The sequence below is a fragment of the Camelina sativa genome, chromosome 14 (assembly GCF_030686135.1).
Source record: "Camelina sativa cultivar CO46 ecotype springtype chromosome 14, ASM3068613v1".
Lineage (NCBI taxonomy): Eukaryota > Viridiplantae > Streptophyta > Magnoliopsida > Brassicales > Brassicaceae > Camelina > Camelina sativa.
In genome coordinates, this window is record NC_141893.1 from 31,887,006 (window position 1) to 31,904,015 (window position 17,010).

The 17,010-nt window shown below is 36.0% G+C and overlaps 2 pseudogenes across 1 annotated transcript; one reads left to right on the forward strand and one right to left on the reverse strand.

Annotated features, from left to right (window-relative positions):
* The first annotated feature begins 5,010 nt into the window (after positions 1-5,010).
* On the forward strand, positions 5,011-5,409 carry LOC104744107 (putative 2-oxoglutarate-dependent dioxygenase AOP1.2 pseudogene; annotated as a pseudogene).
* Positions 5,410-13,745: 8,336 nt separating this feature from the next.
* Positions 13,746-14,757, reverse strand: LOC147928890 (ethylene-responsive transcription factor 8 pseudogene; annotated as a pseudogene). The gene has a single exon (XR_015579421.1). The product of XR_015579421.1 is annotated as an ethylene-responsive transcription factor 8 pseudogene (transcript).
* Between the last annotated feature and the right edge of the window lie 2,253 nt (positions 14,758-17,010).

Here is a 17,010-nt window from a genome sequence, read left to right on the forward strand (position 1 = left end):
CCCAACTTGCTTACATCGCAAACATGCTGGTTGCTTCCTAGGGCATTTATTTTCAATGGTAACTTCCAAAGATGATTTAATCCTACGCTTCTTGGGCCTTCCTGGCTGGTTCACAACAATCGGAGGCAAGGACTTCTGATTATCCACAGCTTCAGGAGCAGGGAATGATTCATCTGGAGGCATGATTGAACCAGCCCATCCGTTAACCAAATCGACACTCCTAAATTTTGGATCGCACATGGATATATGAGACACATCCATATGCTCTGCAGCTGCGATTGCATGGATGCATGGTATTTTCTCGTGGTCGAAACGAAGGCATGTGCATTTTTTTAGTTCCAAATTTACAACATGCAAAGATGATCCATAGCTCACTTGCACACGTACAACATCAATCATTAGTACCTCCATAAGTCTTGCTGCGGTGATACGTTCCTAGTAGGGAGTAGAACAAAAAAAAATGTTTTAGGCTGAGTTATGAAAACAATTATGGCTGATTTATGGAAATTATAATGGTAATGGCTGATATATGGAAACAGTTACGGCTGATATATGAAAGTTGTTATGGCTGAGTTATGTAAACTTACCTGTAACAGTTTCTCAACACCTCGAGTGATCGTTGTTAGCTGCGATTTTGCATCCTCTCTCCGTTCTTTAAACCATCTGGTCATCATATTCCGTATCGATTCTAGCAGTCGAACTATGGGAAGACTTCTAACATTTGACAGTGCATGGTTCATTGATTTTGCAATATTTGTTGTCATTAAATTGTACCTTTCCCCCGGGAAATGAACATGCGCCCACATTCGGACACCAGCTCGTTGGAGGTATCCATGTAGTTCAGGATGACGTGCTTCAATCTCATTGAAAGCCTCATTAAAATTAGACAGCCTAAAACACCTTGCCGCTTTTTTCACCAGAGCGAACAAATGTTTTCCTTTGAACTTCACCAATGTTCTTATACAAATGGTAAGTGCAAATTCCATGCGAAGCCAACAGATACACTTGACCAATCGCTTTCCAGATTGACTTATGTCTGTCAGAGATTATCGCAAGATCCTTTTCGTCAGGAATGGCAACTTTGAGTTGTGTAAATAACCAACGCCAAGACTCATCATTTTCAGTGTCAACAACAGCGAAAGCTAATGGGAAAATTTGAAAGTTACCATCCTGAGCTAGGGCTGTTAGAAGCATCCCTTTGTAACTACCATGGAGAAACGTTCCGTCGACAACAACAACTTTGCGCATGAAAGCAAACCCAGCAATACTCGCACCAAAAGCAATAAAAACATATTTGAATTTGTCTTCATCATCTATTTGAAGACGCGTGACTGTACCCGGATTTTCCCATCTTAACTTGTATATGTAAGAGGGCAACTCACTAAAACTATCCTCAGGAGTCCTCTGATCGATCTGCCTTGCATTCAGGAGTGTTCGATATGCCTTCCAATAACCCATCTGTTGACACCAAACAAATTAATAAATCAGCCATTACATATAGATTACTCAGCCGACACATTTGAATAAGTCAGCCGTAAATAATGAATAAATCAGCTGTAACATGTAAATAACGCAGCCTATACATACATATAAGTCAGCCATTATTATCAATAAGTCAGTCGAAACATAGTTATTACCTTGATACTAAATTGTTATTGAAAATGACTCCGACACTTTTAGGTTTAACATCCGGACCAAGATCACCAAGATAGTCCCTGTAAAGACCTGCCCATACATCAGCTGTTGATTGGCGGGATCTAATAGAACGTTCCGTCACAGAACATGTGTGTTCCGAATCGTACACACGAACATGAAAATCTGGGTCATTCCCTTGTACAGATGCACGAACTCTCCAAAGACATCCTTCAACCCAACACCTAAAAACCACTTGTCTCGGATTTGATACTGGTACAATAAAATCAAATCCATCCTTAACCGAAATAAGTTTCACGTGATTCCTGAACTCCTTTTATCTCTTGTATCTTTGTCTTACAGAAATTTTTAGCATAGACACCTCCAACGTAATAGCCTCCAGATTCATCTTTGATCCAACAAAGTTATCATCTTTATGAGCTTTCTTCTGAGGAGGTGGAGTAGGTGGGTCTTCCTCTTTACTTTGAGGCTCGCCTAATACAGAAAATTGCTCATCATTAGATGACTCACCATTGGAGTCGTCGAAAAAATCAAATCGGCTTGAAAATTCATCGTCTTCTTCTTTGTTTGATGATACTTTGACATCTTCTTCTTCTTCTTCGTTTTCTTTGTCAACGATCTTACCATAATCAAAACAAGTGCCTTCAAATCCCCCACCGTACACTTCGTATGTAGGTTCTACTTTCGAGTCACTGCTTATCATACTTCCTCTAGCTCCTGTAGACTCTTTCGCTGAAAATTCTACACAGAGACGTAGCTGATCGGTTTTCCATAGCCCCAAAAAACATTGCAACTGTCGATCATTGGAGAAAAAAACTGGTGGAGTATCATGCGCTATTAGTTTCAGTGCCTTGTTCGAGAACATGTAGCTCAGCTTTAGCTCATGGCTAAACGCGTCCAATCTGTAGTCTTCAAGAACAAGCTTCACAAGCTTCTCGTGTGTTGTGCCTCCATCTATCTGTACAACTATACAACCTCTATCGTCGGTGTTAAATACATATCTCAGTGTCTTTACCCAATTACCGGAAACAACTAGAACCGGAACTGGATCCATGAAAGAAAAATGAAGAACAAGGTGAAGAAGAAGTAGAAGAACAAGGTGAAGAACAATGTGAAGAAGAAGTAGAAAGAACTAGGTGAAGAAAAAAAGTGAAGAAGAAGGTTAATAGTTCACTTATTTACCAGTTGAAGAACGACGTTTCGTATTTCCGGAGAAAAAAAAAGATGACATGGAATGCTAACATGGATGTTGTGTCCGACGTGGCAAGTCAGCCATCAAACAATTAATAACTCAGCCTATATAAAACTCAGTCACAACATGAAAAACATTACAGTAATTAAAAAAACATTACAGTAATTAAAAAGCAAAAACATTGATGCCAAATTCAGCCGCTTCATCAACTGAAAATATGTAACTCAGCCGTATCGTTTAATAAGTCAGCCGTAACTGAATAACATTCTAGTAATTAATTTTTTGCTACTAAGTCAACTGTCAAATGGTTGAGTTGTATGATAAGTCAACCTATGACGGTTGAGTTGTACGATAAGTCAACCTATCACGGTTGAGTTGTACAATAACTCAACTGTAACAGTTGCTCATAAGTCAGCCTTTTTTATAACTCAACCAATCGGAAAATGGTAATTCAGTCGTGTCGTATTGATAACTCAGCCAAAATTTTGACAACTCAACCATCGGGTGAAAACTCAACCGTAAGGATGGTTGAGTTATAGCATATCTCAACAAGATTTTAATAAGTCAACCGTAATACTTGGTTGAGTTATGCTATAAGTCAACCGTCCGCTCTTACTCAAATGTTTTTTTCCATAACTCATCCGCAACATACCTATAACTCAACCGCAACATTCATCTGTAACGCGTTACGGATGAGTTATGGTTACATGTCAGCGATTTCTGACGTGGCTTCTGACATGGCAATGGCATTTTTATAATAACGTTTTTTCCGGTAACATAAAACAAGGGCACGCTGGGTATTTTGAAAATATCTGAAATATTCTAGTAATAAAATCTTTTTTTTTGGATTCTGGTAATATTACCTAATTTGGATAACATTTGAGTAAATCACCCTATTTTTAAATTTTTTTAAATAATAAAAATACTACCCTATTTTTAATTTTTTTTAAATAATAAAAATACTACTATCTATAAATCAAAAAAAACACACACAGTATATTCCTTCTATAAATCACTATTTATCTAATTATATCCTATAAAACACAAGTCACTTGTGCAATTAAATTGTGACATTTGGCAATTCACTCAAAAAAAATAAACAAAACAAAACAAATTAAAAAATAAAAGCAAATATGTAAAAACTGAACAAAATAAACGTAAAAGTAATTAAAAGCACAAAATCTTCAATTTAAAAATCCCCAATTTTTCTCATCCAAAACTACCACGATTCTTTTGACCAAAAAAAAAAAACTACCACGATTCTTAAAACAGTTCCCCTACTTCCTCTATTATAAAACTCAAGTGAAACTGTAATTTATCTTTATTTCTCTCCCTTGCATCTATTGCATCACTTTTATTCGATTCATGGATATATAAACGTTTAATTAGTTTTTTTTTTTCATCTCAGTTCCATCGGCTCTATACTTTTCTACCTAAAATATATGTGATCCTCTTTGCTGGAAACAAAATGAAGATGTGATTGGATTATAGTCAAGTTCCTAACTGATTCTATCGAAAAAGGAATGGAAGATGAAGAGCTCTTTTATCCCGAAGTTGCGAAGTCATGTCAAAGATAATCCTGGAATAAATCTCGGCATATTGAAGTTATTATCGTGGATGAAAAGGTACTTAAATCTGATTAGTTTACATGCACACCCGTATATGTCTGTAGATCATATCAAAATACACACATATAAAGTACTTTATAAAATCTTTGTAATAGAGAGGTATAAATTTAAACATTGAAGACAGTTGATTCTAAATTAATAAAATAATCTACATGAAGGAGAGTGTTAAACGCCACTTTATCGTATATATATATATACGTGGTTAAACTTTAACAGCCGTTAAATGATCTGTAACGTCCGTTAACAACAGTTAAGTCACGGGTTCGAATCTAGCAAAAATTTCAACATCAAGTATTTTTAAACCAATGAAAATTAGATGAGGTATTTTTTTTCCAACCTAATAAGACAAGGTATTAAATGTCCAAATAGAAAATAGATGGAGTATTTTGGCTTTTTTTCCCTCCATAAAAATATATGATGATCTTGGAATTATGATAATATTTTTGAAAAATATAAAACTCTATTGGTCTTAGAAAGCTTATATAAGAACACATCAAGAGACATCTAAAAACAAGACAAGTTTGTTAAAAAGAGAAAATGGTGGGTTTGGAAACCACTCTTGCTCTTCAGCTCCCGATCATCGATTTTCGAGACCCAAAACCCGGGACTGTCGAATGGGACTCGGTGAGAGGCAAAGTCCGGAAAGCTCTAGAAGAGTACGGATGCTTCGAGGCCTTCTTTGATAAAGTCCCTGTCGAACTTCGAAAGGCGGTTTTCGATGCTTCTGACGAGGTCTTCCAACTACCTTTAGAAACCAAACAGAGAGTTGTGTCAAAGAGAAAATACAGAGGATATGTTGGTCAGATTCCTACGTTACCTTTGTTCGAAGTCATGGGCGTCGATTTTGCAGAAGATGTTGATAAAGTTAGTGCCTTCACTCATAAGCTTTGGCCCCAAGGCAACACCAGTTTCAGGTTTTTCATTGTGGTTGTATAAAATCCGGATTTGAAATACATAAAAACCCTAAAACTGCTCTGTTTCCGCTGCGAGGCGGTTATGTCATTGGCGGAAAAAGTATCAGAACTGGACTTCATGACACAAAGAATGATAATGGAGAGTTTCGGGCTCGACGAAAACTACATAGACGAACATCTGAAGTCGACGAAATGTCTCGTGCGGCTGATGAAATACCAAGGAGTTGAAGAAACAGAGGAGTTAGGCATGGAGGCTCATACAGACAGGAACATGCTCACCATACTGTGCCAGAACGATGTAAAAGATGGAATCGAGGTGAAAACTAAAGACGATAAGCATTGGATCAAAGCCAATCCTTCTCAAGATTCTTTATTCATGGATCGTTCTTGGCGGAGCCATGCTGCACGTAAGTTTAAGCCAGGCTTTTATTAAATTAACGTAGAGTAATTTATATGATGTTTACAGTGTAAAACATGTTTTCAGGTACTCTTGAATGGTCGGGTGCGTACATGTTTTCAGATTCTCGGCTGGATTGTTCTCTGTTCCGAAAACAAAGGATTTGATATATGCATCGGAAGAAATGGTTGACGCTGAGCATCCTCGCTTGTATAAGCCTGTTGATTTTGAAGGATACTTCCAATATACTACTGAGGGGCCTGGAAGGACAGATCTATGTGCTCTTAGGACTTATTGTGGCTTCAGAGGATACAAAAAAGTAACGTCTTTCCCCAAATAAAAGAATAAGAATAAGAATAAGAATAAAGTTGTTTGATTTGCTGTTTCCTGGTTTCCATGTAAATATATCTCCATCATAATAATAAAAATTAAATTCACTGTGAAGGTAATTAAATTTGAGATCACATGTAATAATGTTCTTTATGAAGTAGATTACTATGTTCTGAACTTCTAATACCTTATTTAAGTGATGCAAACGTTATCTCAGTATTGTTTTTACCGAAAGAGCCAATAACTGATGGACACTAAACAAAATGTTTTATGGTTCTGCATGCATTCTGATTTGTTTCTACTCTCTCTCTTTTATGTTGTTCAAGGTATTTAATAACTCCTATGAGCAAAATATAAAATTTATTTTATATGAGTTTATGTACTAATTATTATACAGTTTAGTTTAAATTATGTGTATTATACAGTGTAATTCACTAATTTGTAGTTTTGTACTATAGACTTGTTCTAAACTTCATATATATATATATATATATATATATATATATATATATATATATAGCAGAGCCAGATAAAAAATTTAGAGGGGTCTAAATAAAATGTTTTTTTTAAAAGGGATAAAAATGCAAATTTAAGGGTTTAAATTGAAATTTTATTTTTAATGGGGGTAAAAATTAAGTCTCAAAGTGGTAAAAATGCAAAATTTGTAGGGGTCAAAATCTAAATACAAAATTTACATCCGAATTTTGCAAAGATGAAATCTATGAACCTTTATATGATAGAATAAAACATTCATTTCACTTATAGCTAATTGGTGTTTGATGAACTTATGTAATTTTGTACATAAAGTTTTGGATTTCTTTGGGATGTGAAGTTATCTCAAAGCATAATGTTGTATTTAACGAGGAGACAGTTGGTCCTAATGTCTTACTCTGAATCTGTATATGAATCTGCATGTTATATCTGATTTCTTTCTAGCCTCTCGCTGCTTGTATTGTTGATGGTTATGATTAACTTTTATGCCACCAAAGAAACCCATATGCCCAAGTATATATAGTATCATGGCAAAATGTTTGAAATTGAATCAAATTGTGGCATACGTGTAATGTAATCAATGCGTATTATGGGTGAAGAGGTCTCTTATTCGCAGTGGTTCTTTCTGGGCAGAAAAGGATAACACAACGTGTGGTTCATGGATTTGGCGGAAACTTTTGAAATATAGGAGCCTAGCAAAGCAGTTCATTAAGTGGGAAGTGCATAACGGTGAATCTACCTCTTTTTGGTTTGATAACTAGTATTCACTGGGTTGTTTATATGATGTCTTGGGGGATAAGGGTTTTATTGATCTCGGAATCCCAAAGACAAGCACCGTGGCTGAAGTACTTCCTAGGCAGCGGCGACAGCGACATAGGCTCTCCTTACTTAATATTGTAGAGGAAGAGATAGAGAAACTGCAGCTTCATCACTCTCGTGAGGTACAGGATGTACCACTTTGGAAGGGGGAAAATGACTATTACCGGAACAGCTTCACTACCAAGGAAACTTGGTCACACATCCATGTCTCTCGCCCACAGCTAGCTGAATACAGAGTGATATGGTTCTCACAAGCAACTCCTAAGTATGCTTTTCTTATTTGGTTGATTTTCAAGAACAGAGTCGCAACAGGGGGAAAAATGCAGCAATGGTCTCCACAGGCTAACATAAGCTGTATCTTCTGCAATCACCCGTTAGAGACTAGAGACCACCTTTTCTTTCAATGTTCTTATTCACAGTTGGTGTGGGAAGGGTTAGTGAAAAAGCTCCTCACAGACAAATACACAAGTCGCTGGCAAGAAGTTCTTTCTCTTCTTGCGGGTAATGCTCTTGATAAAACGTTAAGATTCATCCTGGGTTATGCTTTTCAAACTACCATTTACCTACTTTGGAGAGAAAGGAATGGAAGATGACATTGTGAACACCCATTGACGACAGAGCACCTGATTAAGCAGATCGACAAGTATGTCTGCAACCGTCTAACCACACTTCAAGGAAATCAAAGCACATCCATTCAAGTTTGGTTTGAGGCTAGATTCTACTGAATGTTTTATTTTCAAACTGTTTTAAAGTTTATTGCCACATAAACTTTGTAAAACGTTTATTTTTCTTTTAAATATAATTTAACATCAAATTCAAAAAAAACAAAAATTTATGCGTATTATACTAGACACTTGTTCTTATTAAACCCCATTCCCATAAAATTTTGACGTACACAAAAGGATTGATCTTTTAATGCCACCAAGGAATCCCATGTGCCCAAGTCGACCATCAAGGCAAAATGTTCTAGTTATATTGTGGATATATCAAAATAAATGTCTTTCTAAAAATAAATTTGTTTGATTTTGCTTCTGAGTTGTTTCCCAACTAAAACCTCGTCACTTATGTGCATGTAAAGTAATCTATCCACATGTTATGATAAGCTCACAATATCTTTATTCAGGAAATTTTGAAAAAGACAAAAGAAAACTCTAAATCTTTTTTATTTCAGTGATTTGATCTTATCGTAATTGCTCTGAACTTTTATATTACAAAGATAAAGACAGTTTAATTTAGTCTTTCTACGTTTCTGTATTATAGACAAAAGCAAGGGAAAATGGTAAATTTCAACCCGTAGTATTTTAAAAGTGTAAATTCCTACCCAGACAATAGAACCGTATGTTTTTCAACTTAAACTCTCACTTAATTCAAATTTACTACCTAGACTTCAAATCGTTATCTGTATTCCTACATTGACTCAAACAACGTTAGTCAACCGTTAAATGTTTTGATCAATTTGACATGTAAGCAATGACGTGTCAAGGTCGTTGGGTTCGAAATCTTAAAACGACGTCGTTTGGAATGAAAGGTTAAAACGACGTGTTTTGAATTGGGGGAAAGATCTTAAATTAGGGTTCTTCAGTAAGTTTGATTTCAATCTGCTCTTGTCTCTCTTTCTCTTTATCTCAGTGTCTGTTCAGCGAAAATGGTGTGCCAAAAACTAAAGACTAATCTAATGGTGAGATAAAGAGAAAGAGAGACACAAGCATATTGAAATCAAACTTACTGAAGTACCCTAATTTAAGATCTTTCCCCCAATTTAAAATACGTCGTTTTAACCTTTCATTCCAAACGACGTCGTTTTAAGGTTTCGAACCCAACGACCTTAACACATCATCGCTTACATGTCAAATTGATCAAAACATTTAACGGTTGACTAACGCTGGTTGAGTCAATATAGGAATATGGATAAAAATTCGAAGTCTAGGTAGTAAATTTAAACTAAGTGAAGGTATAGGTTGAAAAACACAGGGTTCTGTTGTCTTGGTAGAAATTTACACTTTTGAAATAGTACAGGTTAAAATTTACCCTTTTCCCACAAAAGCAATGTGTTGTCACAACATAAGAAACGTGTAGTTGTTGTTTGTTTACTTATTTTTTCCCCCACCCACCCTTCAGAATATAAGCTAAGTGTATTGGTCATAGGAAGAACCAGAACAGGTTTGTGAGCACAAGAAATGGTGAGTTTGGAAACCAAACCTCCTCTTAAGCTCCCTATCATTGATTTCACAAGCTGAGATTTAAAGCCGGGAACTGTGGAGTGGGACTTGATGAGCGGTGATGTGCGGAGAGCTCTGGAAGAATACGGATGCTTCAAAGGCTTTTTCGATAAAGTCACTGCCAAGCTTCGAAAGGCGGTATTTGAGGCCTCAGAGGATCTTTTCCGGCTACCTTTAGAGATAAAACAGGGAACTGTGTCAGTGATACACATAGTTTTAAACCCTATTTTCCTACTGCAAGTGCACAACAAAGAAGTAGTACTTAGGGGTCGAATCCCACGAAAACCAAGTTTTACTCTATGGTTCTATTGGTTCAATTTCAAGCTGAGACAATTCAAAGTTGGGTTTGTTTGGTAACAGTAACGCGATTAAAACGGTATAAAAAGGCAATAAGCAAAACACTAGATTAGGGGTAATTCTCGGGAATTTCAGAGATAGCAACTAAACAACTATTCAGGGCATAGATTAAGTACCAGTCTAGAACTCAAACATAAATATAAACTGATCCACTGTTGTGGTATCAATAACTCTATCTGATCGATTCTGTGCGGAAACGCGGAGCACGTGCTCAGACATCCGGAGCACATGCTCGGCGGTCCATAAACCCTAAACTGTCGTTTGAGCCCAGAATCGCAGACAAGCATTAAAGAACATGAATGATAAGTTCACAAATCACCTACACATCAACTTTCGCAGGTCTAGGATAATTTGCCCACTAATGTCTTTTCTAGCAACCTATTACACTTTTGATGAATAGATAAACCTAGAATCATAGATTGGGTGATCAAATCAACCTAAGCATTAAGTCTAACAATAGTGAAGACAATCGATTATATAAAGCCCTATTTGTGTTCTGTTGCTAACCCATGAAACCCCTTTTGAAACCCCTAATCTAGCAAAGAAAACTACTCAGACATAGAGAAATGAATCATAGCAAAAGATGAGAAATTCAATGACATAAAAATAAAAAGGGTTCAGAGAATGCTTCACAAGGTAGCCGCTCTTCTCCCTCTCACAAAAGCGTCGCTCAAAAACCAAAAGAAAAAAAGGTATATCCATCTCTCCTAAAAACCCTAGGTTAAATAGCATACAAGTAGAGAAAAATAAGGAAAGATTCCAAATTCAAATCTCCCTATTAAAAAGCGATCTCAGCCCTCTTTCTCTCACAAAGGATCGCCTAAAATAAGGGGAATTAGGCAGGGAATCGGCGCCTAAATGCTTGCCACGTGTCGTCATGAAACCGTAGAGTTGGGAGCATGTGCTCGGAAATCGGGAGCATGTGCTCCTGGGTCTAAAATCAGCTTTTCTGCTCCAATTCAACTCCTTTCTGCTCCGATTGCTCCTGCTGTTCCAATCTTTGCTTTTAGCTTCCTAGCCTCTTATTATAACCTGAAAAGGACTCAAACAACTACAAAACTATCAAATAAACGGGGTCAAAGTGAGTCAAAACCGTAACATATCAACTCCCCCGGACTTAGATCTTTGTTTGTCCTCAAACAAACTCAAACCAAGCGGCAAGAGAGCCAAGGTGGGAACTCGCAAAAACCTCAGAAACCGTGAGTAGACCATGACATGCAGACCACATGTGTTAGAACAAGCTATACCGATAAAATTCTCCAGCAAACATCTCCAAAACCAGAACCATAATTGGCAATCAAACCCAGAAAAAGATCACTTTCCAGACAAAGACTCTTTACATTCAATTAAAATTGGCGTGAGCTTCTCATTAAGGGCATTAAGCTAGTGAAATCGAGGCTTGGTAGATAAAAGGCTGTTTTAATGGTGGAGCTATAGAGTGTTTAGGAGTTACCATTTCTTCGAAAGAGATGCAGGATATCGCACAAAATGGTAGCGAGATTTAGTTCTTGTCCGACTATAAGGCACTGGAACGGTATTAAACATGTGTTGCGTTACCTACAAGGGACGGTAGATTTTGGTTTATATTATACTAACTATAACAAAGATGTTTAGTTGGTTTTGCTGATGCAGGTTATCTATCTGATCCACAAAATGGTAAGTCTCAAACAGGTTACGTGTTTACACATGATGGTACGGCGATCTCGTGGCGTTCCATGAAGCAGAGCATCGTGCCACTTCGTCCAACCATGCGGAAATCCTAGCAATTCATGAAGCCGGACGAGAGAGTGTATGGTTGAGGTCGATGACTCAACACATTAGAGCAAATTGCGGTATGATCGCGGACAAAGAGCCAACTGTAATCTATGAAGACAATACGGCCTGCATCGCACAGCTCAAGGAAGGTTACATCAAGGGAGATCGGACAAAGCACATCCTACCGAAGTTCTTCTTCACACATGAACTACAAAAGGCCGGAGAAGTTCGTGTGGTACAGGTGCAGTCATGCGACAACTCAACCGATCTCTTCACTAAGGCATTACCGACAACAACATTCAAGAAGCTTATGCACTAGATTGGAATGCGGAGGCTTAAGGACTTAGAGTGATGCTTGGAACAGGGGGAGCAGTGCGTGCTACACTCTTTTTTCTTCACCGTGGTTTTGTCCCATTGGGTTTTTCTGATAAGGTTTTAATGAGGCAGCACCCCCTAGCGTACTGCAACGATCTCTTTGCATCGACACGGTTATGTCATCCAAGGGGGAGTGTTGTAAAGCACTGGATGGTGGACTCCATAACCGGCCATGTATGGCCCATGTACGTTTAGTGCCTTACGGCCCATTGGCCTATTCTTTTTCCTAGTCGGTTATGGGCTTTAGCCCTTGTACTTTACTATATATATGTAACCTCATTCGATTATCAATAATAAGAACAAGATAATTCCTCCTTTTGATTCTCTAGTTTACAACAGTAGAGTGTTGTTATCACATGATTCCTCCACGTGGTGACGATGACAGTGACTCCATCCGTTGGATCTGAAGACGGCGACGACGATAGTGCTTTTATAACTGTTTTATACGTTTTTTTAGGCCTGCGAATTCGGGTCGGGTCGGATACTTCGGATCGGGTAATTCGGATAGTCAGGTAGTTCGGAATCTGAGAAGTATTACCGAAAATAACCGAATTAAATAACGGGTCAGGTCGGTTCGGGTATCGGGTTTTTCGGTTATTATTTTTGGCTACCGAAACTAACCGAAGTTTTTATTTTTTTGGTTAGTTTGGTTATTTATGTTAAATCAGGTCAAAAATCTTGGTTATTTTCGGGTAAATTCAGGTAATTTTGGTTATTTCGGATAGTTTGGATAATTCGGGTTGGGTCGGGTCGGATAATTTCAGGTATTACGGGTAATTCGGTTAAATTTGGTTAACCGATCAGTTAGGATGAACCGAACTGACCGAACCGATAACCGACTATATATTATATATCCTTCCGATCGGTTTTCTTCTTTTAACCGAAACCGAACCAAAAACTGAAAATCTCGGTTCGGTTTGGTTCGGATAATATTCCCAGGGTGACGTTTTTTTATCACAAAGTTTTTTTTTTTATCACAAAGTTGGCGACAAAGAATCAAACAAATCAAATCTCAATCCTCTCCTTTGTCTCTCATTATGAAGCCGCCTTCTTATCCTTTTATCACTTAATCGAATGCTACTACTAATTATTGTTCTATAAATTCCGCCTTCTTATTGTTCTACAAAAAATCGAATCACTTAATCGAAAGCAAATCTTTCGTAATTAGTCATTGGACTTATTAAAAGAAGATTTGATGCAAAACACAAACACACACAAAAAAAGTCAAAAGTAAAAAAAAAAAGCAGTCCAAACTGTGAAAATGACGTAAGCGTAAAGGAGTAAGTAAATGCTTCTAACGTACGCCGCAGCTAGAGAGAGATGGGTCCGGTCTCACCCACGATTGGTGCGTGTGTTCACGACACTTGGACCATTGTCTTTTCAAGCCGACGACGACGATACTCAATAAAACTATTTTTAGTCTTTTTAATAACAAACAAATACAATAATAATATATTTCGTCTGCACACACACGACCCCCCAAAGAAAAGCACTATAATAATTTATATTTCTCCTACATACTGTATCAAACTAAAATTACTGCCATAATTCAGATCTTATGTTAATTGCGTTGATTTTTATATAATAGGGTTTCATAATAATACTACATATACATAGGACAACTTTTTTTCTTATCCATGTCAGCTAAAAATTACTATATTTGAGCTTTTTTTCTCCATTTACTTCTACAAAAACGGATAATACTTTTTTTTTCCAAGGCAGAAAAAAAAAAAAAAACGTTATTTTTTACTCTAAAGAAACGACGACATATAACCCAAAAAAAAAAACTCACGGCCTATTCCGCCGGAGGAGCTAGGTTAAGATCCAGATCTAACGGCTGAGATATCTTCCCAGCTCCACCTTCACGGCCTATTTCTCCGACATTATTGTTAATCTACGACCGAAGACGTCTCAGACTCGCACTGGAAACCGCAGGCAGTCACCTTAGGAAACGCCGTCGTCATGTTGAAGTAGTAAACAGGACGTGTAACCGGAATCCTACGGTACGCTCCACCGCCGCCGCCTAAGCTGAGTTCTAGCTGCGGCGGTGGTGTAACAAACCGCGCCGCCTTAGGAGAAGAAGACGAGCTGACGACAGTGCTACTCTGACAAGAAGGACTATTATTACCACCACCACCACCGACGGCGTTCCCGTGGAGTTCAAGAAACGTCGGGAAATTGGTCTTAGCCTTGGAACCGCGAAACTCACGCGCGGCTGAGTCGTAAGCACGCGCCGCTTGCTGAGCCGTGTCGAACGTGCCGAGCCAGACACGAGTTTTCTTAACCGGATCTCGGATCTCAGCTGCGTATCGTCCCCATGGACGTTTCCTGACGCCTCTGTAACGAATCTCTTTGGCGGCATTATTATTATTATTATTATTATTATTATGATTGTTACGAGTCGGGTTTGTAGGAGGTGGTGAAACCACAACCGGGTCGGGTTTCGAAGCCACGTTCGTCGTCATTGCCTGATCGAAAATGAATGAGAGGAACGAGAAGATCGGTGAAGAAGGAATGAGTTTAGTTTTGTGGTAATGATATGAATGAGAGAAAGGAAAACAAAATGCCTTAAATAGGATCGGAGGCGAGAGAGAATGAGAGAGAGTAAAGCAACGCTCCTTTTGGGGAGCTTGTGAACAGTCAAACAAACCCAAATGCCTTTTTTTTTTTTTTTTTTGGCTCACACATATTAAAAACTGTTTTTATTTTGTTAACATATCCACTTATCTCAGGCCACGTGTTCAGTGCTCCTACTGCAAAGAATATTTTTTTTTTTACCCTTTCGTTGAAACAAAGACTGCACAAATCACAATACGTTCAATAATGTATCGAGTACAAACTGTTATTTTTAATTAGAGTTACTGGCCTATATTAAAGGTATATCTTACAAATTGGTTGAAAACATGTTTGTATTAACTCTATAAAACATTATTGTTAATCTTTTTCGCTAATTTCTCTAATCAACAATAATGTAATATACATGGAGTTTAAATTTAGATGACGACACAATTGATAATTTAAACACATAAACCCCTATATATTAATAGAGAAGCACTTTTACCAAAAAATTGATGTATCGTGCTCACATAGAGTCTGTACTTTTTTTAATAAATGCTCTAACTTCTTATTATTATTTACATAAATATGTCATTAAAATATCATGAGCCAATATTTTTCTATTAGTTTTTAAAATGAAATATTTAATCAACTATTCAATCCGAAAATGAATTTAATTATCATTTTCATAACCTGTTTACATATTAAAAGTAAATTACATTTCACAAACAAGAAAAAAAATTAAATTTACCATTTTTATCATTTTTCTCGTTACATTTTTAAACTTATGATTAGTTTAAATTACATCGATTAGTCTAAAAAATATTAATTTATCAATTTTAATGGTATAGTGATATAGATAATATTGTTAAACATACATATGTGAATTTGATTTTTAGAAACATAAAAAATCATCAAAACTTTCTACACCACTTTAGAATTCTTTTCCAAGTTCAAATATTTCACGGGTGAAACGTATTTTACCGAAAATAAATGCAAAATTAAAGAACAAAAAGAATTTTACTTACATATTTTGTTTTATACAAATGAATCTTAAATCTCAAATAATAATTTCACTCATAATATTTTATTTAAATTGATTTATCCCGCACATAGTGCGGGTTGATACCTAGTATACTAGTATTTTGGGTTTTATGTGGTGTCGATATAAGTATAAAACTTACTACGTTGCATATCTATGTAACTAAATGAATATTTTCGATTAAAAGTTTTACACTATCAATAGAGGGAAATATTTCTTTTTTGCTTGTTATTTTGTAAACAATAAATATTTTCGGACAAAAATTAGTGGACTGTTAATATGTCGTTGCGGTGCGACAAAAAATCATTATTTGCTTATTTAATTAGCCAAAAATAATATTTTCGATTTTTTTTTTGTTAAGTTTGTTAGATGATGTTACTATAATGACAAAAATATATAGTCCTTTTATTTGTATGCCTATTTAGTAAATATGATACACTTTGAAAATTTATTCGATTATTGTTTAGTTTATCGTTATATATGTTATTATGTAAAAAGTAAATCTTGTGAAACAAAATTTTAGGTTTTATAGATTAGTGAACCATTGTTTGTCTTTATAGATTATTATTATTTGTTTGTCTAATTGGTAAAATTGCATATTACCATTCAAATAAATTTGTAATTTAGCGCTTTATATAATATTTTTGTAACGACCAAAACATATATTCCTTATATTTTATAAAGAGTGTCATTCTGGAGATTTTTTGTTCAAAAAAAAAAAAAATCATTCTAGAGATTTAACTTTGTTTCTCAAAATGTGTTATTCTACATTTTTAAAGTGTTTTTTACACTAAATTTCTAATTAAGATTTAACCTAGAGGTACATTTCATAGAATTAAATTAAATAATCATTCACTTTATATAATTCAAGATTTTTTTAACTTATGTAAAATGTGTCAAAAATAACATTTTTTATGAAAAGGTAGGAGTATCTTTTATTTGCATGTCTATTTGGTAAAAATGTATCTTACCAAACAAATTTGTTCGTTTGTAGTTTAGTTTACTGATATATACATTATATGGAAAACATAAATCTCATCACACAAAATTTAGGATTTGTAGATTGTTATGTCGTTACGCTGACGACAAAAAATATATTATTATTTATGTGTTAATTGGTAAAAATGTATATTAACGAAAAAATTTCTGGAGTTGTTACCGTTATATATGTTATTCTGGAAAAAATAAATATTGTAAATTAGTGGACCATTAGTAGGTCGTTATGGTTATGGTAGCGACAATATTATTACTACTTGCTTGTCTAATAAGTTATATTATATA